General features: G+C 53.2%; 30 non-coding genes across 30 annotated transcripts; 16 read left to right on the forward strand and 14 right to left on the reverse strand.

Annotated features, from left to right (window-relative positions):
• Positions 1–325: 325 nt before the first annotated feature.
• Positions 326–398, forward strand: TRNAT-CGU (transfer RNA threonine (anticodon CGU)). The gene has a single exon. It is a non-coding gene; the product is annotated as a tRNA-Thr (tRNA).
• A 342-nt stretch (positions 399–740) lies between these two features.
• On the reverse strand, positions 741–812 carry TRNAE-UUC (transfer RNA glutamic acid (anticodon UUC)). Its single transcript has one exon. It is a non-coding gene; the product is annotated as a tRNA-Glu (tRNA).
• An 863-nt stretch (positions 813–1,675) lies between these two features.
• Positions 1,676–1,747, reverse strand: TRNAE-CUC (transfer RNA glutamic acid (anticodon CUC)). Its single transcript has one exon. It is a non-coding gene; the product is annotated as a tRNA-Glu (tRNA).
• A 411-nt stretch (positions 1,748–2,158) lies between these two features.
• TRNAM-CAU (transfer RNA methionine (anticodon CAU)) lies at positions 2,159–2,231 on the forward strand. Its single transcript has one exon. It is a non-coding gene; the product is annotated as a tRNA-Met (tRNA).
• Positions 2,232–3,102: 871 nt separating this feature from the next.
• TRNAM-CAU (transfer RNA methionine (anticodon CAU)) lies at positions 3,103–3,175 on the forward strand. Its single transcript has one exon. It is a non-coding gene; the product is annotated as a tRNA-Met (tRNA).
• A 334-nt stretch (positions 3,176–3,509) lies between these two features.
• On the reverse strand, positions 3,510–3,581 carry TRNAE-CUC (transfer RNA glutamic acid (anticodon CUC)). Its single transcript has one exon. It is a non-coding gene; the product is annotated as a tRNA-Glu (tRNA).
• An 827-nt stretch (positions 3,582–4,408) lies between these two features.
• Positions 4,409–4,480, reverse strand: TRNAE-UUC (transfer RNA glutamic acid (anticodon UUC)). Its single transcript has one exon. It is a non-coding gene; the product is annotated as a tRNA-Glu (tRNA).
• Positions 4,481–4,935: 455 nt separating this feature from the next.
• Positions 4,936–5,008, forward strand: TRNAM-CAU (transfer RNA methionine (anticodon CAU)). The gene has a single exon. It is a non-coding gene; the product is annotated as a tRNA-Met (tRNA).
• An 817-nt stretch (positions 5,009–5,825) lies between these two features.
• TRNAM-CAU (transfer RNA methionine (anticodon CAU)) lies at positions 5,826–5,898 on the forward strand. Its single transcript has one exon. It is a non-coding gene; the product is annotated as a tRNA-Met (tRNA).
• An 871-nt stretch (positions 5,899–6,769) lies between these two features.
• TRNAM-CAU (transfer RNA methionine (anticodon CAU)) lies at positions 6,770–6,842 on the forward strand. Its single transcript has one exon. It is a non-coding gene; the product is annotated as a tRNA-Met (tRNA).
• A 334-nt stretch (positions 6,843–7,176) lies between these two features.
• TRNAE-CUC (transfer RNA glutamic acid (anticodon CUC)) lies at positions 7,177–7,248 on the reverse strand. Its single transcript has one exon. It is a non-coding gene; the product is annotated as a tRNA-Glu (tRNA).
• A 1,310-nt stretch (positions 7,249–8,558) lies between these two features.
• On the forward strand, positions 8,559–8,631 carry TRNAM-CAU (transfer RNA methionine (anticodon CAU)). The gene has a single exon. It is a non-coding gene; the product is annotated as a tRNA-Met (tRNA).
• An 863-nt stretch (positions 8,632–9,494) lies between these two features.
• On the forward strand, positions 9,495–9,567 carry TRNAM-CAU (transfer RNA methionine (anticodon CAU)). The gene has a single exon. It is a non-coding gene; the product is annotated as a tRNA-Met (tRNA).
• A 334-nt stretch (positions 9,568–9,901) lies between these two features.
• TRNAE-CUC (transfer RNA glutamic acid (anticodon CUC)) lies at positions 9,902–9,973 on the reverse strand. Its single transcript has one exon. It is a non-coding gene; the product is annotated as a tRNA-Glu (tRNA).
• Positions 9,974–11,283: 1,310 nt separating this feature from the next.
• TRNAM-CAU (transfer RNA methionine (anticodon CAU)) lies at positions 11,284–11,356 on the forward strand. The gene has a single exon. It is a non-coding gene; the product is annotated as a tRNA-Met (tRNA).
• Positions 11,357–12,219: 863 nt separating this feature from the next.
• On the forward strand, positions 12,220–12,292 carry TRNAM-CAU (transfer RNA methionine (anticodon CAU)). Its single transcript has one exon. It is a non-coding gene; the product is annotated as a tRNA-Met (tRNA).
• Positions 12,293–12,626: 334 nt separating this feature from the next.
• Positions 12,627–12,698, reverse strand: TRNAE-CUC (transfer RNA glutamic acid (anticodon CUC)). Its single transcript has one exon. It is a non-coding gene; the product is annotated as a tRNA-Glu (tRNA).
• Positions 12,699–13,525: 827 nt separating this feature from the next.
• On the reverse strand, positions 13,526–13,597 carry TRNAE-UUC (transfer RNA glutamic acid (anticodon UUC)). The gene has a single exon. It is a non-coding gene; the product is annotated as a tRNA-Glu (tRNA).
• Positions 13,598–14,053: 456 nt separating this feature from the next.
• TRNAM-CAU (transfer RNA methionine (anticodon CAU)) lies at positions 14,054–14,126 on the forward strand. The gene has a single exon. It is a non-coding gene; the product is annotated as a tRNA-Met (tRNA).
• Positions 14,127–14,460: 334 nt separating this feature from the next.
• On the reverse strand, positions 14,461–14,532 carry TRNAE-CUC (transfer RNA glutamic acid (anticodon CUC)). The gene has a single exon. It is a non-coding gene; the product is annotated as a tRNA-Glu (tRNA).
• Positions 14,533–14,943: 411 nt separating this feature from the next.
• On the forward strand, positions 14,944–15,016 carry TRNAM-CAU (transfer RNA methionine (anticodon CAU)). Its single transcript has one exon. It is a non-coding gene; the product is annotated as a tRNA-Met (tRNA).
• Positions 15,017–15,359: 343 nt separating this feature from the next.
• Positions 15,360–15,431, reverse strand: TRNAE-UUC (transfer RNA glutamic acid (anticodon UUC)). Its single transcript has one exon. It is a non-coding gene; the product is annotated as a tRNA-Glu (tRNA).
• Positions 15,432–15,887: 456 nt separating this feature from the next.
• TRNAM-CAU (transfer RNA methionine (anticodon CAU)) lies at positions 15,888–15,960 on the forward strand. Its single transcript has one exon. It is a non-coding gene; the product is annotated as a tRNA-Met (tRNA).
• Positions 15,961–16,293: 333 nt separating this feature from the next.
• Positions 16,294–16,365, reverse strand: TRNAE-CUC (transfer RNA glutamic acid (anticodon CUC)). The gene has a single exon. It is a non-coding gene; the product is annotated as a tRNA-Glu (tRNA).
• Positions 16,366–16,776: 411 nt separating this feature from the next.
• TRNAM-CAU (transfer RNA methionine (anticodon CAU)) lies at positions 16,777–16,849 on the forward strand. The gene has a single exon. It is a non-coding gene; the product is annotated as a tRNA-Met (tRNA).
• A 343-nt stretch (positions 16,850–17,192) lies between these two features.
• TRNAE-UUC (transfer RNA glutamic acid (anticodon UUC)) lies at positions 17,193–17,264 on the reverse strand. The gene has a single exon. It is a non-coding gene; the product is annotated as a tRNA-Glu (tRNA).
• Positions 17,265–17,720: 456 nt separating this feature from the next.
• TRNAM-CAU (transfer RNA methionine (anticodon CAU)) lies at positions 17,721–17,793 on the forward strand. Its single transcript has one exon. It is a non-coding gene; the product is annotated as a tRNA-Met (tRNA).
• A 328-nt stretch (positions 17,794–18,121) lies between these two features.
• Positions 18,122–18,193, reverse strand: TRNAE-CUC (transfer RNA glutamic acid (anticodon CUC)). Its single transcript has one exon. It is a non-coding gene; the product is annotated as a tRNA-Glu (tRNA).
• A 411-nt stretch (positions 18,194–18,604) lies between these two features.
• TRNAM-CAU (transfer RNA methionine (anticodon CAU)) lies at positions 18,605–18,677 on the forward strand. Its single transcript has one exon. It is a non-coding gene; the product is annotated as a tRNA-Met (tRNA).
• A 343-nt stretch (positions 18,678–19,020) lies between these two features.
• Positions 19,021–19,092, reverse strand: TRNAE-UUC (transfer RNA glutamic acid (anticodon UUC)). The gene has a single exon. It is a non-coding gene; the product is annotated as a tRNA-Glu (tRNA).
• Positions 19,093–19,981: the final 889 nt, after the last annotated feature.

Below are 19,981 nucleotides of genomic sequence, written 5' to 3' on the forward strand. Positions count from 1 at the left end.
CACCAGATCCCGGCATATCAACCCAGCCCCGCCGACAGATAGGTTAAGGTCGCCTGAATCAAACAGCGTTTTTCCCTGCTGAAGAGGTGCCTCCATTGCCAAGATATGGCTGTTTTTGTCGATACGCAAAAGAGCTCCCTGGAGCGACCAGGGAGCTCAATCCTCCAAAGAGCTCATTTCCATCTTGACAAAAACAGCCATATCTCGGCAAGGGAGGCACCCAGTCACAAGGGGGATGCACTGTTTGATTCAGGTGACCATAACCTATCTTTCAGCAGGGGTGGAGTCAATGCCCTGGGTTCTGCTGACTGGCTCACCTCCGGTCGCCTCGTTAGCGCAGTAGGTAGCGTGTCAGTCTCGTAATCTGAAGGTCGTGAGCTCGATCCTCACACGGGGCAAATTTGTCGCAAGCTTTTTCTATCCCTCTTGCCCCGAAAGCCACAGTCCGACGCCACTGCGGACCCAAACGTTAACGATGAAAAGGTAAGGGGAGCCAAGCTGACAGAGGGGATACAGGAGGTCTTTGAGTCCCTTCCCTGGACACCTTGGAGTTAGAAGGGAGACATGGGAACTTTGGGAACGTTTTGATCTATGAAGCCAAACTGGGGTGTTGTGCCGAAGGAAGGAAGAGCTAAAAGCGGTCTTGGGCGTTTGTGGCCGCCCGCCGACAGCATCTCCGACCCAAATGCTTTAACGCCGCAATGCGGTTTCAGGATTGGTGCAAGTTTAGAAAAGGCTCATTCCCATACCGGGAGTCGAACCCGGGCCGCCTGGGTGAAAACCAGGAATCCTAACCGCTAGACCATATGGGAACTGTGGTGTGAGGCTGAGCTAGTAAGCGAAAAAGTTTCCTGGCTTTGAGTACTCTACTTTTACGTCATGCTTAGAGGGAGCCTGTCACCAGAACCCGGCATATCAACCCAGCCCCGCCGACAGATAGGTTAGGGTCGTCTGAGTCAAACAGCGTTTTCTCCTGCTGAAGGGGTGCCTCCGTTGCCCAGATATGGCTGTTTTTGTTTTATACGCAAAAGAGCTCCCTGGAGCGACCAGGGCGGTGCCGTTGCTCCAAAGTGTTGAGCGGCAACGCCCTCATTCCTCCAAAGAGCTCATTTCCATACTGAGAAAAACAGCCATATCTCGGCAAGAGAGGCACCCAGTCACAACGGGGAAACGCCGTTTGATTCAGGTGACCCTCAGTTGACCCTAACCTATCTTTCAGCGGCGCCGAGTCGATGCTCTGGGTTCTGCTGGCAGACTCGCTTCCGGTTGCCTCGTTAGTGCAGTAGGTAGCGCGTCAGTCTCATAATCTGAAGGTCGTGAGTTCGATCCGCACACTGGGCACTTTTGTCACGAGATTTTTCTCTCCCTCTTGCCCCGATAACCACAGTCCTTCGTCACTGCGGACCCAAACGTTACCGATGAAACACTAAGGGGAGCCAAGCTGACAGAGGGGATACAGGGGGTCTTTGAGTCCCTTCCCTGGACACCTTGGAGTTGGAAGGGAGAGATGAGAACGTTTTGAGCTATGAAGCCATACTGGGGTCTTGTGCCGAGGGAAGGAAGGGCTAAAAGCGGTCTTTGGCGTTTGCGGCCGCCCGCCGACAGCAGGTCCGACCCAAAGACTTTAACGCTGCAACGCGGTTTCTGGATTGGTGTAAGTCTAGAAAAAGGCTCATTCCCATACCGGGAGTCGAAGCCAGGCCGCCTGGGTGAGAACCAGGAATCCTAACCGCTAGACCATATGGGAACCATGGCGTAGGGCTGCGCTAGTAATCGAAAAAGTTTTCTGGCTTTGAGTACTCTACTTTTACGTCACGCTCAGAGCGAGCCTGTCACCAGATCCCGGCATATCAACCCAGCCCCGCCGACAGATAGGTTAAGGTCGCCTGAATCAAACAGCGTTTTTCCCTGCTGAAGAGGTGCCTCCGTTGCCCAGATATGGCTGTTTTTGTCGATACGCAAAAGAGCTCCCTGGAGCGACCAGGGAGCTCATTCCTCCAAAGAGCTCATTTCCATCTTGACAAAAACAGCCATATCTCGGCAAGGGAGGCACCCAGTCACAAGGGGGATGCACTGTTTGATTCAGGTGACCATAACCTATCTTTCAGCGGGGGTGGAGTCAATGCCCTGGGTTCTGCTGACAGGCTCACCTCCGGTCGCCTCGTTAGCGCAGTAGGTAGCGTGTCAGTCTCATAATCTGAAGGTTGTGAGTTCGATCCTCACACGGGGTAAATTTGTCGCAAGCTTTTTCTATCCCTCTTGCCCCGAAAGCCACAGTCCGTCGCCACTGCGGACCCAAACGTTAACGATGAAACGGTAAGGGGAGCCAAGCTGACAGAGGGGATACAGGAGGTCTTTGAGTCCCTTCCCTGGACACCTTGGAGTTAGAAGGGAGAGATGGGAACTTTGGGAACGTTTTGATCTATGAAGCCAAACTGGGGTGTTGTGCCGAAGGAAGGAAGAGCTAAAAGCGGTCTTAGGCGTTTGTGGCCGCCCGCCGACAGCATCTCCGACCCAAATGCTTTAACGCCGCAATGCGGTTTCAGGATTGGTGCAAGTTTAGAAAAAGGCTCATTCCCATTCCGGGAGTCAAACCCGAGCCGCCTGGGTGAAAACCAGGAATCCTAACCGCTAGACCATATGGGAACTGTGGCGTGAGGCTGAGCTAGTAAGCGAAAAAGTTTCCTGGCTTTGAGTATTCTACTTTTACGTCACGCTTAGAGGGAGCCTGTCACCAGAACCCGGCATATCAACCCAGCCCCGCCGACAGATAGGTTAGGGTCGCCTGAGTCAAACAGCGTTTTCTCCTGCTGAAGGGGTGCCTCCATTGCCCAGATATGGCTGTTTTTGTCTTATACGCAAAAGAGCTCCCTGGAGCGATCAGGGCGGTGCCGTTGCTCCAAAGTGTTGAGCGGCAACGCCCTCATTCCTCCAAAGAGCTCATTTCCATATTGAGAAAAACAGCCATATCTCGGCAAGAGAGGCACCCAGTTACAACGGGGAAACGCCGTTTGATTCAGGTGACCCTCAGTTGACCCTAACCTATCTTTCAGCGGCGCCGAGTCGATGCTCTGGGTTCTGCTGACAGACTCGCTTGCGGTTGCCTCGTTAGCGCAGTAAGTAGCGCGTCAGTCTCATAATCTGAAGGTCGTGAGTTCGATCCTCCCACGGGGCACTTTTGTCACGAGATTTTTCTCTCCCTCTTGCCCCGATAACCACAGTCCTTTGCCACTGCTGACCCAAACGTTACCGATGAAACACTAAGGGGAGCCAAGCTGACAGAGGGGATACAGGGGGTCTTTGAGTCCCTTCCCTGGACACCTTGGAGTTGGAAGGGAGAGATGAGAACGTTTTGAGCTATGAAGCCATACTGGGGTCTTGTGCCGAAGGAAGGAAGGGCTAGAAGCGGTCTTTGGCGTTTGCGGCCGGCCGCCGACAGCAGGTCCGACCCAAAGACTTTAACGCTGCAACGCGGTTTCTGGATTGGTGTAAGTCTAGAAAAAGGCTCATTCCCATACCGGGAGTCGAACCCGGGCCGCCTGGGTGAGAACCAGGAATCCTAACCGCTAGACCATATGGGAACCATGGCGTGGGGCTGAGCTAGTAATCGAAAAAGTTTTCTGGCTTTGAGTACTCTACTTTTACGTCATGCTCAGAGCGAGCCTGTCACCAGATCCCGGCATATCAACCCAGCCCCGCCGACAGATAGGTTAAGGTCGCCTGAATCAAACAGCGTTTTTCCCTGCTGAAGAGGTGCCTCCGTTGCCCAGATATGGCTGATTTTGTCGATACGCAAAACAGCTCCCTGGAGCGACCAGGGAGCTCATTCCTCCAAAGAGCTCATTTCCATCTTGACAAAAACAGCCATATCTCGGCAAGGGAGGCACCCAGTCACAAGAGAGATGCACTGTTTGATTCAGGTGACCATAACCTATCTTTCAGCGGGGGTGAAGTCAATGCCCTGGGTTCTGCTGACAGGCTCACCTCCTGTCTCCTCGTTAGCGCAGTAGGTAGCGTGTCAATCTCATAATCTGAAAGTCGTGAGTTCGATCCTCATACGAGGCAAATTTGTCGCAAGCTTTTTCTATCCCTCTTGCCCCGAAAGCCACAGTCCGTCGCCACTGCGGACCCAAACGTTAACGATGAAACAGTAAGGGGAGCCAAGCTGACAGAGGGGATACAGGAGGTCTTTGAGTCCCTTCCCTGGACACCTTGGAGTTAGATGGGAGAGATGGGAACTTTGGGAACGTTTTGATCTATGAAGCCAAACTGGGGTGTTGTGCCGAAGGAAGGAAGAGCTAAAAGCGGTCTTGGGCGTTTGCGGCCGCCCGCCGACAGCATCTCCGACCCAAATGCTTTAACGTCGCAATGCGGTTTCAGGATTGGTGCAAGTTTAGGAAAAGGCTCATTCCCATACCGGGAGTCGAACCCGGGCCGCCTGGGTGAAAATCAGGCATCCTAACCGCTAGACCATATGGGAACTGTGGCGTGAGGCTGAGCTAGTAAGCGAAAAAGTTTCCTGGCTTTGAGTACTCTACTTTTACGTCACGCTTAGAGGGAGCCTGTCACCAGAACCCGGCATATCAACCCAGCCCCGCCGACAGATAGGTTAGGGTCGACTGAGTCAAACAGCGTTTTCTCCTGCTGAAGGGGTGCCTCCGTTGCCCAGATATGGCTGTTTTTGTCTTATACGCAAAAGAGCTCCCTGGAGCGACCAGGGCGGTGCCGTTGCTCCAAAGTGTTGAGCGGCAACGCCCTCATTTCCCAAAGAGCTCATTTCCATATTGAGAAAAACAGCCATATCTCGGCAAGAGAGGCACCCAGTCACAACGGGGAAACGCCGTTTGATTCAGGTGACCCTCAGTTGACCCTAACCTATCTTTCAGCGGCGCCGAGTCGATGCTCTGGGTTCTGCTGACAGACTCGCTTCTGGTTGCCTTGTTAGCGCAGTAGGTAGTGCGTCAATCTCATAATCTGAAGGTCGTGAGTTCGATACTCACACGGGGCACTTTTGTCACGAGATTTTTCTCTCCCTTTTGCCCCGATAACCACAGTCCTTCGCCACTGCGGACCCAAACGTTACCGATGAAACACTAAGGGGAGCCAAGCTGACAGAGGGGATACAGGGGGTCTTTGAGTCCCTTCCCTGGACACCTTGGAGTTGGAAGGGAGAGATGAGAACGTTTTGAGCTATGAAGCCATACTGGGGTCTTGTGCCGAAGGAAGGAAGGGCTAAAAGCGGTCTTTGGCGTTTGCGGCCGCCCGCCGACAGCAGGTCCGACCCAAAGACTTTAACGCTGCAACGCGTTTTCTGGATTGGTGTAAGTCTAGAAAAAGGCTCATTCCCATAAGGGGAGTCGAACCCGGGCCGCCTGGGTGAGAACCAGGAATACTAACCGCTAGACCATATGGGAACCATGGCGTGGGGCTGAGCTAGTAATCGAAAAAGTTTTCTGGCTTTGAGTACTCTACTTTTACGTCACGCTCAGAGCGAGCCTGTCACCAGATCCCGGCATATCAACCCAGCCATGCCGACAGATAGGTTAGGGTCGCCTGAATCAAACAGCGTTTTTCCCTGCTGAAGAGGTGCCTCCGTTGCCCAGATATGGCTGTTTTTGTCGATACGCAAAAGAGCTCCCTGGAGCGACCAGGGAGCTCATTCCTCCAAAGAGCTCATTTCCATCTTGACAAAAACAGCCATATCTCGGCAAGGGAGGCACCCAGTCACAAGAGAGATGCACTGTTTGATTCAGGTGACCATAACCTATCTTTCAGCGGGGGTGAAGTCAATGCCCTGGGTTCTGCTGACAGGCTCACCTCCTGTCTCCTCGTTAGCGCAGTAGGTAGCGTGTCAATCTCATAATCTGAAGGTCGTGAGTTCGATCCTCACACGGGGCAAATTTGTCGCAAGCTTTTTCTATCCCTCTTGCCCCGAAAGCCACAGTCCGTCGCCACTGCGGACCCAAACGTTAACGATGAAACGGTAAGGGGAGCCAAGCTGACAGAGGGGATACAGAAGGTCTTTGAGTCCCTTCCCTGGACACCTTGGAGTTAGAAGGGAGAGATGGGAACGTTGGGAACGTTTTGATCTATGAAGCCAAACTGGGGTGTTGTGCCGAAGGAAGGAAGAGCTAAAAGCGGTCTTGGGCGTTTGTGGCCGCCCGCCGACAGCATCTCCGACCCAAATGCTTTAACGCCGCAATGCGGTTTCAGGATTGGTGCAAGTTTAGAAAAAGGCTCATTCCCATACCGGAAGTCGAACCCGGGCCGCCTGGGTGAAAACCAGGAATCCCAACCGCTAGACCATATGGGAAATGTGGCGTGAGGATGAGCTAGTAAGCGAAAAAGTTTCCTGGCTTTGAGTACTCTACTTTTACGTCACGCTTAGAGGGAGCCTGTCACCAGAACCCGGCATATCAACCCAGCCCCGCCGACAGATAGGTTAGAGTCGCCTGAGTCAAACAGCGTTTTCTCCTGCTGAAGGGGTGCCTCCGTTGTCCAGATATGGCTGTTTTTGTCTTATACGCAAAAGAGCTCCCTGGAGCGACCAGGGCGGTGCCGTTGCTCCAAAGTGTTGAGCGGCAACGCCCTCATTCCTCCAAAGAGCTCATTTCCATATTGAGAAAAACAGCCATATCTCGGCAAGAGAGGCACCCAGTCACAAAGGGGAAACGCCGTTTGATTCAGGTGACCCTCAGTTGACCCTAACCTATCTTTCAGCGGCGCCGAGTCGATGCTCTGGGTTCTGCTGACAGACTCGCTTCCGGTAGCCTCGTTAGCGCAGTAGGTAGCGCGTCAGTCTCATAATCTGAAGGTCGTGAGTTCGATCCTCACACGGGGCACTTTTGTCACGAGATTTTTCTCTCCCTCTTGCCCCGATAACCACAGTCCTTCGCCACTGCGGACCCAAAGGTTACCGATAAAACACTAAGGGGAGCCAAGCTGACAGAGGGGATACAGGGGGTCTTTGAGTCCCTTCCCTGGACACCTTGGAGTTGGAAGGGAGAGATGAGAACGTTTTGAGCTATGAAGCCATACTGGGGTCTTGTGCCGAAGGAAGGAAGGGCTAAAAGCGGTCTTTGGCGTTTGCGGCCGCCCGCCGACAGCAGGTCCGACCCAAAGACTTTAACGCTGCAACGCGGTTTCTGGATTGGTGTAAGTCTAGAAAAAGGCTCATTCCCATACCGGGAGTCGAACCCGGGCCGCCTGGGTGAGAACCAGGAATCCTAACCACTAGACCATATGGGAACCATGGGGTGGGGCTGAGCTAGTAATCGAAAAAGTTTTCTGGCTTTGAGTACTCTACTTTTACGTCACGCTCACAGCGAGCCTGTCACCAGATCCCGGCATATCAACCCAGCCCCGCCGACAGATAGGTTAAGGTCGCCTGAATCAAACAGCGTTTTTCCCTGCTGAAGAGGTGCCTCCGTTGTCAAGATATGGCTGTTTTTGTCGATAGGCAAAAGAGCTCCCTGGAGCGACCAGGGAGCTCATTCCTCCAAAGAGCTCATTTCCATCTTGACAAAGACAGCCATATCTCGGCAAGGGAGGCACCCAGTCACAAGGGGGATGCACTGTTTGATTCAGGTGACCATAACCTATCTTTCAGCGGGGGTGGAGTCAATGCCCTGGGTTCTGCTGACAGGCTCACCTCTGGTCGCCTCTTTAGCACAGTAGGTAGCGTGTCAGTCTCATAATCTGAAGGTCGTGAGCTCGATCCTCACACGGGGCAAATTTGTCGCAAGCTTTTTCTATCCCTCTTGCCCCGAAAGCCACAGTCCGTCGCCACTGCGGACCCAAACGTTAACGATGAAACGGTAAGGGGAGCCAAGCTGACAGAGGGGATACAGGAGGTCTTTGAGTCCCTTCCCTGGACACCTTGGAGTTAGAAGGGAGAGATGGGAACGTTGGGAACGTTTTTATCTATGAAGCCAAACTGGGGTGTTGTGCCGAAGGAAGGAAGAGCTAAAAGCGGTCTTGGGCGTTTGTGGCCGCCCGCCGACAGCATCTCCGACCCAAATGCTTTAACGCCGCAATGCGGTTTCAGGATTGGTGCAAGTTTAGAAAAAGGCTCATTCTCATACCGGGAGTCGAACACGAGCCGCCTTGGTGAAAACCAGGAATCCTAACCGCTAGACCATATGGGAACCATGGCGTGGGGCTGAGCTAGTAATCGAAAAAGTTTTCTGGCTTTGAGTACTCTACTTTTACGTCACGCTCAGAGCGAGCCTGTCACCAGATCCCGGCATATCAACCCAGCCCCGCCGACAGATAGGTTAAGGTCGCCTGAATCAAACAGCGTTTTTCCCTGCTGAAGAGGTGCCTCCGTTGCCCAGATATGGCTGTTTTTGTCGATACGCAAAAGAGCTCCCTGGAGCGACCAGGGAGCTCATTCCTCCAAAGAGCTCATTTCCATCTTGACAAAAACAGCCATATCTCGGCAAGGGAGGCACCCAGTCACAAGGGGGATGCACTGCTTGATTCAGGTGACCATAACCTATCTTTCAGCGGGGGTGAAGTCAATGCCCTGGGTTCTGCTGACAGGCTCACCTCCGGTCGCCTTGTTAGCGCAGTAGGTAGCGTGTCAGTCTCATAATCTGAAGATCGTGAGTTCGATCCTCACACGGGGCAAATTTGTCGCAAGCTTTTTCTTGCCCCGAAAGCCACAGTCCGTCGCCACTGCGGACCCAAACGTTAACGATGAAACGGTAAGGGGAGCCAAGCTGACAGAGGGGATACAGGAGGTCTTTGAGTCCCTTCCCTGGACACCTTGGAGTTAGAAGGGAGAGATGGGAACGTTGAGAACGTTTTGATCTATGAAGCCAAACTGGGGTGTTGTGCCGAAGGAAGGAAGAGCTAAAAGCGGTCTTGGGCGTTTGTGGCCGCCCGCCGACAGCATCTCCGACCCAAATGCTTTAACGCCGCAATGCGGTTTCAGGATTGGTGCAAGTTTAGAAAAAGGCTCATTCCCATACCGGGAGTCGAACCCGGGCCGCATGGGTGAATACCAGGAATCCCAACCGCTAGACCATATGGGAAATGTGGCGTGAGGCTGAGCTAGTAAGCGAAAAAGATTCCTGGCTTTGAGTACTCTACTTTTACGTCACGCTTAGAGGGAGCCTGTCACCAGAACCCGGCATATCAACCCAGCCCCGCTGACAGATAGGTTAGGGTCGCCTGAGTCAAACAACGTTTTCTCCTGCTGAAGGGGTGCTTCCGTTGTCCAGATATGGCTGTTTTTGTCTTATACGCAAAAGAGCTCCCTGGAGCGACCAGGGCGGTGCCGTTGCTCCAAAGTGTTGAGCGGCAACGCCCTCATTCCTCCAAAGAGCTCATTTCCATATTGAGAAAAACAGCCATATCTCGGCAAGAGAGGCACCCAGTCACAACGGGGAAACGCCGTTTGATTCAGGTGACCCTCAGTTGACCCTAACCTATCTTTCAGCGGCGCCGAGTCGATGCTCTGGGTTCTGCTGACAGACTCGCTTCTGGTAGCCTCGTTAGCGCAGTAGGTAGCGCGTCAGTCTCATAATCTGAAGGTCGTGAGTTCGATCCTCACACGGGGCACTTTTGTCACGAGATTTTTCTCTCCCTCTTGCCCCGATAACCACAGTCCTTCGCCACTGCGGACCCAAAGGTTACCGATAAAACACTAAGGGGAGCCAAGCTGACAGAGGGGATACAGGGGGTCTTTGAGTCCCTTCCCTGGACACCTTGGAGTTGGAAGGGAGAGATGAGAACGTTTTGAGCTATGAAGCCATACTGGGGTCTTGTGCCGAAGGAAGGAAGGGCTAAAAGCGGTCTTTGGCGTTTGCGGCCGCCCGCCGACAGCAGGTCCGACCCAAAGACTTTAACGCTGCAACGCGGTTTCTGGATTGGTGTAAGTCTAGAAAAAGGCTCATTCCCATACCGGGAGTCGAACCCGGGCCGCCTGGGTGAGAACCAGGAATCCTAACCACTAGACCATATGGGAACCATGGCGTGGGGCTGAGCTAGTAATCGAAAAAGTTTTCTGGCTTTGAGTACTCTACTTTTACGTCACGCTCACAGCGAGCCTGTCACCAGATCCCGGCATATCAACCCAGCCCCGCCGACAGATAGGTTAAGGTCGCCTGAATCAAACAGCGTTTTTCCCTGCTGAAGAGGTGCCTCCGTTGCCAAGATATGGCTGTTTTTGTCGATAGGCAAAAGAGCTCCCTGGAGCGACCAGGGAGCTCATTCCTCCAAAGAGCTCATTTCCATCTTGACAAAGACAGCCATATCTCGGCAAGGGAGGCACCCAGTCACAAGGGGGATGCACTGTTTGATTCAGGTGACCATAACCTATCTTTCAGCGGGGGTGGAGTCAATGCCCTGGGTTCTGCTGACAGGCTCACCTCTGGTCGCCTCTTTAGCACAGTAGGTAGCGTGTCAGTCTCATAATCTGAAGGTCGTGAGCTCGATCCTCACACGGGGCAAATTTGTCGCAAGCTTTTTCTATCCCTCTTGCCCCGAAAGCCACAGTCCGTCGCCACTGCGGACCCAAACGTTAACGATGAAACGGTAAGGGGAGCCAAGCTGACAGAGGGGATACAGGAGGTCTTTGAGTCCCTTCCCTGGACACCTTGGAGTTAGAAGGGAGAGATGGGAACGTTGGGAACGTTTTTATCTATGAAGCCAAACTGGGGTGTTGTGCCGAAGGAAGGAAGAGCTAAAAGCGGTCTTGGGCGTTTGTGGCCGCCCGCCGACAGCATCTCCGACCCAAATGCTTTAACGCCGCAATGCGGTTTCAGGATTGGTGCAAGTTTAGAAAAAGGCTCATTCTCATACCGGGAGTCGAACACGAGCCGCCTTGGTGAAAACCAGGAATCCTAACCGCTAGACCATATGGGAACCATGGCGTGGGGCTGAGCTAGTAATCGAAAAAGTTTTCTGGCTTTGAGTACTCTACTTTTACGTCACGCTCAGAGCGAGCCTGTCACCAGATCCCGGCATATCAACCCAGCCCCGCCGACAGATAGGTTAAGGTCGCCTGAATCAAACAGCGTTTTTCCCTGCTGAAGAGGTGCCTCCGTTGCCCAGATATGGCTGTTTTTGTCGATACGCAAAAGAGCTCCCTGGAGCGACCAGGGAGCTCATTCCTCCAAAGAGCTCATTTCCATCTTGACAAAAACAGCCATATCTCGGCAAGGGAGGCACCCAGTCACAAGGGGGATGCACTGCTTGATTCAGGTGACCATAACCTATCTTTCAGCGGGGGTGAAGTCAATGCCCTGGGTTCTGCTGACAGGCTCACCTCCGGTCGCCTTGTTAGCGCAGTAGGTAGCGTGTCAGTCTCATAATCTGAAGATCGTGAGTTCGATCCTCACACGGGGCAAATTTGTCGCAAGCTTTTTCTTGCCCCGAAAGCCACAGTCCGTCGCCACTGCGGACCCAAACGTTAACGATGAAACGGTAAGGGGAGCCAAGCTGACAGAGGGGATACAGGAGGTCTTTGAGTCCCTTCCCTGGACACCTTGGAGTTAGAAGGGAGAGATGGGAACGTTGAGAACGTTTTGATCTATGAAGCCAAACTGGGGTGTTGTGCCGAAGGAAGGAAGAGCTAAAAGCGGTCTTGGGCGTTTGTGGCCGCCCGCCGACAGCATCTCCGACCCAAATGCTTTAACGCCGCAATGCGGTTTCAGGATTGGTGCAAGTTTAGAAAAAGGCTCATTCCCATACCGGGAGTCGAACCCGGGCCGCATGGGTGAATACCAGGAATCCCAACCGCTAGACCATATGGGAAATGTGGCGTGAAGCTGAGCTAGTAAGCGAAAAAGATTCCTGGCTTTGAGTACTCTACTTTTACGTCACGCTTAGAGGGAGCCTGTCACCAGAACCCGGCATATCAACCCAGCCCCGCTGACAGATAGGTTAGGGTCGCCTGAGTCAAACAACGTTTTCTCCTGCTGAAGGGGTGCTTCCGTTGTCCAGATATGGCTTTTTTTGTCTTATACGCAAAAGAGCTCCCTGGAGCGACCAGGGCGGTGCCGTTGCTCCAAAGTGTTGAGCGGCAACGCCCTCATTCCTCCAAAGAGCTCATTTCCATATTGAGAAAAACAGCCATATCTCGGCAAGAGAGGCACCCAGTCACAAAGGGGAAACGCCGTTTGATTCAGGTGACCCTCAGTTGACCCTAACCTATCTTTCAGCGGCGCCGAGTCGATGCTCTGGGTTCTGCTGACAGACTTGCTTCCGGTTGCCTCGTTAGCGCAGTAGGTAGCGCGTCAGTCTCATAATCTGAAGGTCGTGAGTTCGATCCTCACACGGGGCACTTTTGTCACGAGATTTTTCTCTCCCTCTTGCCCCGATAACCACAGTCCTTCGCCACTGCGGACCCAAAGGTTACCGATAAAACACTAAGGGGAGCCAAGCTGACAGAGGGGATACAGGGGGTCTTTGAGTCCCTTCCCTGGACACCTTGGAGTTGGAAGGGAGAGATGAGAACGTTTTGAGCTATGAAGCCATACTGGGGTCTTGTGCCGAAGGAAGGAAGGGCTAAAAGCGGTCTTTGGCGTTTGCGGCCGCCCGCCGACAGCAGGTCCGACCCAAAGACTTTAACGCTGCAACGCGGTTTCTGGATTGGTGTAAGTCTAGAAAAAGGCTCATTCCCATACCGGGAGTCGAACCCGGGCCACCTGAGTGAGAACCAGGAACCCTAACCGCTAGACCATATGGGAACCATGGCGTGGGGCTGAGCTAGTAATCGAAAAAGTTTTCTGGCTTTGAGTACTCTACTTTTACGTCACGCTCAGAGCGAGCCTGTCACCAGATCCCGGCATATCAACCCAGCCCCGCCGACAGATAGGTTAAGGTCGCCTGAATCAAACAGCGTTTTTCCCTGCTGAAGAGGTGCCTCCGTTGCCCAGATATGGCTGTTTTTGTCGATACGCAAAAGAGCTCCCTGGAGCGACCAGGGTGCTCATTCCTCCAAAGAGCTCATTTCCGTCTTGACAAAAATAGCCATATCTCGGCAAGGGAGGCACCCAGTCACAAGGGGGATGCACTGTTTGATTCAGGTGACCATAACCTATCTTTCAGCGGGGGTGGAGTCAATGCCCTGGGTTCTGCTGACAGGCTCACCTCCGGTCGCCTCGTTAGCGCAGTAGGTAGCGTGTCATTCTCATAATCTGAACGTCGTGAGCTCGATCCTCACACGGGGCAAATTTGTCGCAAGCTTTTTCTATCCCTCTTGCCTCGAAAGCCACAGTCCGTCGCCACTGCGGACCCAAACGTTAACGATGAAACGGTAAGGGGAGCCAAGCTGACAGAGGGGATACAGGAGGTCTTTGAGTCCCTTCCCTGGACACCTTGGAGTTAGATGGGAGAGATGGGAACTTTGGGAACGTTTTGATCTATGAAGCCAAACTGGGGTGTTGTGCCGAAGGAAGGAAGAGCTAAAAGCGGTCTTGGGTGTTTGTGGCCGCCCGCCGACAGCATCTCCGACCCAAATGCTTTAACGCCGCAATGCGGTTTCAGGATTGGTGCAAGTTTAGAAAAAGGCTCATTCCCATACCGGGAGTCGAACCCGGGCCGCCTGGGTGAAAACCAGGAATCCTAACCGCTAGACCATATGGGAACTGTGGCGTGAGGCTGAGCTAGTAAGCGAAAAAGTTTCCTGGCTTTGAGTACTCTACTTTTACGTCACGCTTAGAGGGAGCCTGTCACCAGAACCCGGCATATCAACCCAGCCCCGCCGACAGATAGGTTAGGGTCGCCTGAGTCAAACAGCGTTTTCTCCTGCTGAAGGGGTGCCTCCGTTGCCCAGATATGGCTGTTTTTGTCTTATACGCAAAAGAGCTCCCTGGAGCGACCAGGGCGGTGCCGTTGCTCCAAAGTGTTGAGCGGCAATGCCCTCATTCCTCCAAAGAGCTCATTTCCATATTGAGAAAAACAGCCATATCTCGGCAAGAGAGGCACCCAGTCACAACGGGGAAACGCCGTTTGATTCAGGTGACCCTCAGTTGACCCTAACCTATCTTTCAGCGGCGCCGAGTCGATGCTCTGGGTTCTGCTGACAGACTCGCTTCCGGTTGCCTCGTTAGCGCAGTAGGTAGCTCGTCAGTCTCATAATCTGAAGGTCGTGAGTTCGATCCTCACACGGGGCACTTTTGTCACAAGATTTTTCTCTGCCTCTTGCCCCGATAACCACAGTCCTTCGCCACTGCGGACCCAAACGTTACCGATGAAACACTAAGGGGAGCCAAGCTGACAGAGGGGATACAGGGGGTCTTTGAGTCCCTTCCCTGGACACCTTGGAGTTGGAAGGGAGAGATGAGAACGTTTTGAGCTATGAAGCCATACTGGGGTCTTGTGCTGAAGGAAGGAAGGACTAAAAGTGGTCTTTGGCGTTTGCGGCCGCCCGCCGACAGCAGGTCCGACCCAAAGACTTTAATGCTGCAATGCGGTTTCTGGATTGGTGTAAGTCTAGAAAAAGGCTCATTCCCATACCGGGAGTCGAACCCAGGCCGCCTGGGTGAGAACCAGGAATCCTAAGCGCTAGACCATATGGGAACCATGGCGTGGGGCTGAGCTAGTAATCGAAAAAGTTTTCTGGCTTTGAGTACTCTACTTTTACGTCACGCTCAGAGCGAGCCTGTCACCAGATCCCGGCATATCAACCCAGCCCCGCCGACAGATAGGTTAAGGTCGCCTGAATCAAACAGCGTTTTTTCCCTGCTGAAGAGGTGCCTCCGTTGCCCAGATATGGCTGTTTTTGTCGATACGCAAAAGAGCTCCCTGGAGCGACCAGGGAGCTCATTCCTCCAAAGAGCTCATTTCCATCTTGACAAACTAGCCATATCTCGGCAAGGGAGGCACATAGTCACAAGGGGGATGCACTGTTTGATTCAGGTGACCATAACCTATCTTTCAGCGGGGGTGGAGTCAATGCCCTGGGTTCTGCTGACAGGCTCACCTCCGGTCGCCTCGTTAGCGCAGTAGGTAGCGTGTCAGTCTCATAATCTGAAGGTCGTGAGTTCTATCCTCACACGGGGCAAATTTGTCGCAAGCTTTTTCTATCCCTCTTGCCCCGAAAGCCACAGTCCGTCGCCACTGCGGACCCAAACGTTAACGATGAAACGGGAAGGGGAGCCAAGCTGACAGAGGGGATACAGGAGGTCTTTGAGTCCCTTCCCTGGACACCTTGGAGTTAGAAGGGAGAGATGGGAACTTTGGGAATGTTTTGATCTATGAAGCCAAACTGGGGTGTTGTGCCGAAGGAAGGAAGAGCTAAAAGCGGTCTTGGGCGTTTGTGGCCGCCCGCCGACAGTATCTCCGACCCAAATGCTTTAACGACGCAATGCGGTTTCAGGATTGGTGCAAGTTTAGAAAAAGGCTCATTCCCATACCGGGAGTCGAAGCCGGGCCGCCTGGGTGAAAACCAGGAATCCTAACCGCTAGACCATATGGGAACTGTGGCGTGAGGCTGAGCTAGTAAGCGAAAAAGTTTCCTGGCTTTGAGTACTCTACTTTTACGTCACGCTTAGAGGGAGCCTGTCACCAAAACCCGGCATATCAACCCAGCCCCGCCGACAGATAGGTTAGGGTCGCCTGAGTCAAACAGCGTTTTCTCCTGCTGAAGGGGTGCCTCCGTTGCCCAGATATGGCTGTTTTTGTCTTATACGCAAAAGAGCTCCCTGGAGCGACCAGGGCGGTGCCGTTGCTCCAAAGTGTTGAGCGGCAATGCCCTCATTCCTCCAAAGAGCTCATTTCCATATTGAGAAAAACAGCCATATCTCGGCAAGAGAGGCACCCAGTCACAACGGGGAAACGCCGTTTGATTCAGGTGACCCTCAGTTGACCCTAACCTATCTTTCAGCGGCGCCGAGTCGATGCTCTGGGTTCTGCTGACAGACTCGCCTCCGGTTGCCTCGTTAGCGCAGTAGGTAGCTCGTCAGTCTCATAATCTGAAGGTCGTGAGTTCGATCCTCACACGGGGCATTTTTGTCACGAGATTTTTCTCTGCCTCTTGCCCCGATAACCACAGTCCTTCGCCACTGCGGACCCAAACGTTACCGATGAAACTCTAAGGGGAGCCAAGCTGACAGAGGGGATACAGGGGTCTTTGAGTCCCTTCCCTGGACACCTTGGAGTTGGAAGGGAGAGATGAGAACGTTTTGAGCTATGAAGCCATACTGGGGTCTTGTGCCGAAGGAAGGAAGGACTAAAAGCGGTCTTTGGCGTTTGCGGCCGCCCGCCGACAGCAGGTCCGACCCAAAGACTTTAACGCTGCAATGCGGTTTCTGGATTGGTGTAAGTCTAGAAAAAGGCTCATTCCCATACCGGGAGTCGAACCCAGGCCGCCTGGGTGAGAACCAGGAATCCTAAGCGCTAGACCATATGGGAACCATGGCGTGGGGCTAAGCTAGTAATCGAAAAAGTTTTCTGGCTTTGAGTACTCTACTTTTACGTCACGCTCAGAGCGAGCCTGTCACCAGATCCCGGCATATCAACCCAGCCCCGCCGACAGATAGGTTAAGGTCGCCTGAATCAAACAGCGTTTTTTCCCTGCTGAAGAGGTGCCTCCGTTGCCCAGATATGGCTGTTTTTGTCGATACGCAAAAGAGCTCCCTGGAGCGACCAGGGAGCTCATTCCTCCAAAGAGCTCATTTCCATCTTGACAAACTAGCCATATCTCGGCAAGGGAGGCACATAGTCACAAGGGGGATGCACTGTTTGATTCAGGTGACCATAACCTATCTTTCAGCGGGGGTAGAGTCAATGCCCTGGGTTCTGCTGACAGGCTCACCTCCGGTCGCCTCGTTAGCGCAGTAGGTAGCGTGTCAGTCTCATAATCTGAAGGTCGTGAGTTCGATCCTCACACGGGGCAAATTTGTCTCAAGCTTTTTCTATCCCTCTTGCCCCGAAAGCCACAGTCCGTCGCCACTGCGGACCCAAACGTTAACGATGAAACGGTAAGGGGAGCCAAGCTGACAGAGGGGATACAGGAGGTCTTTGAGTCCCTTCCCTGGACACCTTGGAGTTAGAAGGGAGAGATGGGAACTTTGGGAACGTTTTGATCTATGAAGCCAAACTGGGGTGTTGTGCCGAAGGAAGGAAGAGCTAAAAGCGGTCTTGGGCGTTTGTGGCCGCCCGCCGACAGTATCTCCGACCCAAATGCTTTAACGACGCAATGCGGTTTCAGGATTGGTGCAAGTTTAGAAAAAGGCTCATTCCCATACCGGGAGTCGAACCCGGGCCGCCTGGGTGAAAACCAGGAATCCTAACCGCTAGACCATATGGGAACTGTGGCGTGAAGCTGAGCTAGTAAGCGAAAAAGTTTCCTGGCTTTGAGTACTCTACTTTTACGTCACGCTTAGAGGGAGCCTGTCACCAAAACCCGGCATATCAACCCAGCCCCGCCGACAGATAGGTTAGGGTCGCCTGAGTCAAACAGCGTTTTCTCCTGCTGAAGGGGTGCCTCCGTTGCCCAGATATGGCTGTTTTTGTCTTATACGCAAAAGAGCTCCCTGGAGCGACCAGGGCGGTGCCGTTGCTCCAAAGTGTTGAGCGGCAACGCCCTCATTCCTCCAAAGAGCTCATTTCCATATTGAGAAAAACAGCCATATCTCGGCAAGAGAGGCACCCAGTCACAACGGGGAAACGCCGTTTGATTCAGGTGACCCTCAGTTGACCATAACCTATCTTTCAGCGGCGCCGAGTCGATGCTCTGGGTTCTGCTGACAGACTCGATTCCGGTTTCCTCGTTAGCGCAGTAGGTAGCTCGTCAGTCTCATAATCTGAAGGTCGTGAGTTCGATCCTCACACGGGGCACTTTTGTCACGAGATTTTTCTCTCCCTCTTGCCCCGATAACCACAGTCCTTCGCCACTGCGGACCCAAACGTTACCGATGAAACACTAAGGGGAGCCAAGCTGACAGAGGGGATACAGGGGGTCTTTGAGTCCCTTCCCTGGACACCTTGGAGTTGGAAGGGAGGGATGAGAACGTTTTGAGCTATGAAGCCATACTGTGTGCCGAAGGAAGGAAGGGCTAAAAGCGGTCTTTGGCGTTTGCGGCCGCCCGCCGACAGCAGGTCCGACCCAAAGACTTTAACGCTGCCACGCGGTTTCTGGATTGGTGTAAGTCTAGAAAAAGGCTCATTCCCATACCGGGAGTCAAACCCGGGCCGCCTGGGTGAGAACCAGGAATCCTAACCACTAGACCATATGGGAACCATGGCATGGGGCTGAGCTAGTAATCGAAAAAGTTTTCTGGCTTTGAGTACTCTACTTTTACGTCACGCTCAGAGCGAGCCTGTCACCAGATCCCGGCATATCAACCCAGCCCCGCCGACAGATAGGTTAAGGTCGCCTGAATCAAACAGCGTTTTTCCCTGCTGAAGAGGTGCCTCCGTTGCCCAGATATGGCTGTTTTTGTCGATACGCAAAAGAGCTCCCTGGAGCGACCAGGGAGCTCATTCCTCCAAAGAGCTCATTTCCATCTTGACAAAAACAGCCATATCTCGGCAAGGGAGGCACCCAGTCACAAGGGGGATGCACTGTTTGATTCAGGTGACCATAACCTATCTTTCAGCGGGGGTGGAGTCAATGCCCTGGGTTCTGCTGACAGGTTCACCTCCGGTCGCCTCGTTAGCGCAGTAGGTAGCGTGTCAGTCTCATAATCTGAAGGTCGTGAGTTCGATCCTCACACGGGGCAAATTTGTCGTAAGCTTTTTCTATCCCTCTTGCCCCGAAAGCCACAGTCCGTCGCCACTGCGGACTCAAACATTAACGATGAAACGGTAAGGGGAGCCAAGCTGACAGAGGGGATACAGGAGGTCTTTGAGTCCCTTCCCTGGACACCTTGGAGTTAGAAGGGAGAGATGGGAACGTTGGGAACGTTTTGATCTATGAAGCCAAACTGGGGTGTTGTGCCGAAGGAAGGAAGAGCTAAAAGCGGTCTTGGGCGTTTGTGGCCGCCCGCCGACAGCATCTCCGACCCAAATGCTTTAACGCCACAATGCGGTTTCAGGATTGGTGCAAGTTTAGAAAAAGGCTCATTCCCATACCGGGAGTGGAACCCGGGCCGCCTGGGTGAAAACCAGAAATCCTAACCCCTAGACCATATGGGAACTGTGGCATGAGGCTGAGCTAGTAAGCGAAAAAGTTTCCTGGCTTTGAGTACTCTACTTTTACGTCACGCTTAGAGGGAGCCTGTCACCAGAACCCGGCATATCAACCCAGCCCCGCCGACAGATAGGTTAGGGTCGCCTGAGTCAAACAGCGTTTTCTCCTTCTGAAGAGGTGCCTCCGTTGCCCAGATATGGCTGTTTTTGTCGATATGCAAAAGAGCTCCCTGGAGTGACCAGGGCGGTGCCGTTGCTCCAAAGTGTTGAGCGGCAACGCCTTCATTCCTCCAAAGAGCTCATTTCCATATTGACAAAAACAGCCATATCTCGGCAAGGGAGGCACCCAGTCACAAGGGGATGCACTGTTTGATTCAGGTGACCCTAACCTATCTTTCAGCCGGGGTGGAGTCAATGCCCTGGGTTCTGCTGACAGGCTCACCTCTGGTTGCCTCGTTAGTGCAGCAGGTAGCATGTTAGTCTCATAATCTGAAGGTTGTGGGTTCGATCCTCACAGGGGGCAAATTTGTCGCAAGCTTTTTCTCTCCCTCTTGCCCCGAAAGCCACAGTCCGTCGCCACTGCGGACCCAAACGTTAACGATGAAACGGTAAGGGGAGCCAAGCTGATAGAGGGGATACAGGAGGTCTTTGAGTCCCTTCCCTGGACAACTTTATAAGGGAGAGATAAGAACGTTTTGAGCTATGAAGCCAAACTGGGGTCTTGTGCCGAAGGAAGGAAGGGCTAAAAGTGGTCTTTGGAGTTTGTGGCCGCCCGCCGACAGCATCTCCGACCCAAATGCTTTAACGCCGCAATGCGGTTTCAGGATTGGTGCAAGTTTAGAAAAAGGCTCATTCCCATACCAGGAGTCGAACCCGGGCCTCATGGGTGAAAACC

The sequence above is a fragment of the Leptodactylus fuscus genome, chromosome 5, assembly GCF_031893055.1.
Source record: "Leptodactylus fuscus isolate aLepFus1 chromosome 5, aLepFus1.hap2, whole genome shotgun sequence".
NCBI lineage: Eukaryota > Metazoa > Chordata > Amphibia > Anura > Leptodactylidae > Leptodactylus > Leptodactylus fuscus.